Here is a 3648-nt window from a genome sequence, read left to right on the forward strand (position 1 = left end):
TGAGAGAGAGACATCATGGCTTTCAAACTAAGTGGCAGTTGGTCCCCCCCCTCTCTCCTCCTCAAAAGCTACAGACTCAGAAATGGAACATACTAAGGAAAGCTCATTGTGGGACTGGCTCTAGGGGCTGTAATTCTGCACCAAGGCTGAATTTTGGGAAAGAGACTTCAGATATGGTATTAGGGGACCACTAAGGTCTATACAAAAGCATCCAAAGAGCACCATGTCATGGGACTTTTAAAAGTGCAAGGGGTGAACACAAAGACATGAATACCTGCAGGCTACAATTTAGTGCACCAACATCCCAATCACTGGCTTCGAAAACTTAACAGAAAATAATTAACTGCAGGTTTAGGTCACGTAAAGGCATAAAATATAAATACTGATATTAAACGTTAAATGTCACTATTAAATATTCAAATTGTAACAAAGTTACAGTGTGTACCATGCATACTGATTATTTTGTTTCATCTTGCTTACACACACACACACACACACACACACCCTACACTACTGCACTAGAGTAATATAGATATGGCTGTAACCTTATATTAGAGGAATATCTACTTTTCCATTACATTAAGTCATTTGATCAATTGCTAGTATAAACATATTGCTTGTGCAGCTGTAAAGATTTTGTTTGTTGGTGTGTTGGTTTGCTAACTAGTGTCTCTTGAGCGCTGCTGTACATACATAACTCCAGTTGATATCAATACGTTCAGTCGATTCCCTTGTTACTCTCTGATGATGGATAGGTTGACAAAACTGCAGCAGACGAGGCAATGTTTTTATTGCACTGAATGCACAAGTGTGTCACGAGTCTATCCAACGTGTGTGTGAGAAAGAGAGCGAGACAGTTAAGTATAAAAATACTGACTCTGGGGCATCACAGTGGCTTGAATCTGTCTGCACTGTGACCCTTGCTGCATGATATCTGCCTGTCTCACTCTCTGCATTTGCTTTCTGCCTCTCTACTGTGTGCCTTAAAAATAAAGGCAAAATTCCCCAGAAAGAAACTTTGAAAAAAATGGACTTGAGGGCATAGGGCAAAATGTTACATTATAAGCTTCACAAAGTGTATATTACTTGTCATTGCAGGGTTCTACTGATATTATTGTCTTCCTGCCGTTCCTGTATGGTCTTGACAGATCAGTGCCATTAGTGAACTCTGTGTTACGGCTGGGTGGATTTAGATGTTTGATTCCATCGCTCTGGTGATGAAAAAGTAAAAAGAGGTCTCAGAGTTCCCCTCTATGCACAGGGCCCATAAATCACTGTTACAGTACGCCCCTGCACCCAGACACATAAACACAATCACACTGCCAGTTTCAGAGCGGCAGATATTCTGGGTTATCTCTGTGAACGGGTGCCCTCCCCTGGCTCCCACTCCAGTTGCCTTTCCGCACCAGATAAAACATGTTCCAAACACTGGTTCAACACACGGCAACAGGCAGAGATTAAAACCGACTTAAGTCTATCATAAATGAAGTGCAAAGTCGACAGTTGTGTGGCCCACTGCCTCTCAATACTAAAACCACCAGCTGGGGTATTTAGGAGGTGATGGGAGCTGTGCTATAACAGCCACCAGGCACTCCAGTGCTGAGGTAGGCTCTAATCCTCTGCTCTTGGCTTGCTCCTGACAGGAGAGGAAATGGGAAACATGTCAGAACAGTGGGGACACACATTCACAAATCAGAATGTATGGTGCCATCAACACTCTTGTAGTTGTTTCAGAGAGACACTGATCCTTGTAGTTTTTGTTGTAGCTCTCAATCCAGCGAGTAATTCTTTTATAGTGAATATTTATCAAATAAAATCGGATTTTCAAAATACATTTGTAGCAAAAATGTATCCGTAGTTTAACCTTTTTCATCATTACTTTCTGGGACGCATGATCAGCTGGTCGTCTACATTCCCCCTATTTTTCTTTTTGTCTGAATTTTCCTTATTGCAGCAGGAAACTCAACACTTTTTTGGTGTGTGGGGACTTAAAATCGGAGTGAAAATCTTTTCAAATCAATCTAGTCTTTTCAAAGAGTGTATTTCTGTGAAAAATCTGAAAAAAACAATAACTCCCTGGTTCTTCCATCCTCTCATCCATATTCTCCTTGTTCTGTTCCTGATCTTTCACACACAAACCTTGAAACTCTCATAAATGTGCACCAGGAAATAAAACCACACACATGCACGCACCCATGCACACATGCGCACACACACACACAGACACAAACACCGACTGCAGCACAACGCCTGTAAAGCTCATGTGATGCTTTCAACGTCAACCGGGCCCGGTCCCTGCCATCTTAGTGTCTCCACACCAGCTTACTGCAACTGCAGAATGACACAGTAACAGACACATATCAGCTTACTATAATAACACCTAGCCAACACGTCGAATAATCCGCCATTTTGCTTCACAACACTGTAAATAAGTATTGTCATGTTACACTGAGAGGCCCGGAAATCTTCCTCTTCTGACCGTAACTGTTTGGCAGACACGTAATTGAGCTCAGAGTCTTTACAGAGATCATGTGGGTGGCGTCGCGTGCCGGAGAGCAGACACAAAGCAAAGGCGGCTAGAAAATGTGTGGATTCTCAAAGGCAAACACAGTATCTGTGTCTGCTTTACACATGTACTGTATGTACTTTCTTCTTCTCCGCGTCTCACTAGCTACTGTAACCCTCCTCTCAGACACAAATTAACAAGTCCTCCAGCAGCCTTAAGTCTGGAAACACCCGCTCGCTGATCTTTCTCCCCTTCTTTTCATCTCCTCCCATCCTTCCTCAAATCTCCCTCTGTCCTTTTTAGTCCCTCTTTCCCTCCCTACCTTCTCATCATCCTCTCCCTTCCAGCATGCTCCTTACACTCCCCTCTCTGTCTCTCTCTCTCTCTCTCTCTCTCTGTCTCTCGCTCTTTTTGTAGGTATTTCCCTTGCTGATGTTGTCCATTGAGAGCATGTGATTGTCTGTGGGTGAGAGCAGAGGAGAAGAGTGGAGCCGATTACTGCAATGCAGAGCAACCAAACAACATCACGGCGCTGCAGCACACACAGATGGGTGTCTGCATGTGTGCTTGTATGTGCAGTTTGTGTACATATTCAAATGGACTTTGTTCACTTGTGCATCTGTATTTGTATGGAGAAAGTGTGTGCACAGTTTGCAGCACTGATACAAGTGTGTGCGTGTGTGTGTGTGCGTGCGTGCGTGCGTGTGTGTGTGTGTGTGTGCACGTGTGCGCGCGTGTTTGATGACCAGCTCTACCACAACTATTTGTCATGCCCAAACACCAAAGCTTCTACAGCTATGCACTATGACTTTTAAATAGATCTCTTTTCACTGACATCAAACTATGCCCAACTGTGCATTTTTAATACCCCACATTTTTATGCAGTGAAGAATATGGTTTCATGCCTTCACACTCACACAAACACACACACACACACTCAGAAACACGCACACACAAGCTCACTCAGAAAGGATCCGCCTATCGCAGCTCAGGCTAAATCTATTATGCAAAATGACAGTGTTTTAATCAGGCTAATTGTCCAGCTCCTTGCCGTGTCTCTGCCATCTCTACTTAACCGATGTCACAGCCGCACTGTTTATATATTTTTTTTTTAAAGGAATAAATGACACAGCGGTGGAGGA

The sequence above is a fragment of the Etheostoma spectabile genome, chromosome 20 (genome assembly GCF_008692095.1).
Source record: "Etheostoma spectabile isolate EspeVRDwgs_2016 chromosome 20, UIUC_Espe_1.0, whole genome shotgun sequence".
In the NCBI taxonomy this organism is placed as follows: domain Eukaryota; kingdom Metazoa; phylum Chordata; class Actinopteri; order Perciformes; family Percidae; genus Etheostoma; species Etheostoma spectabile.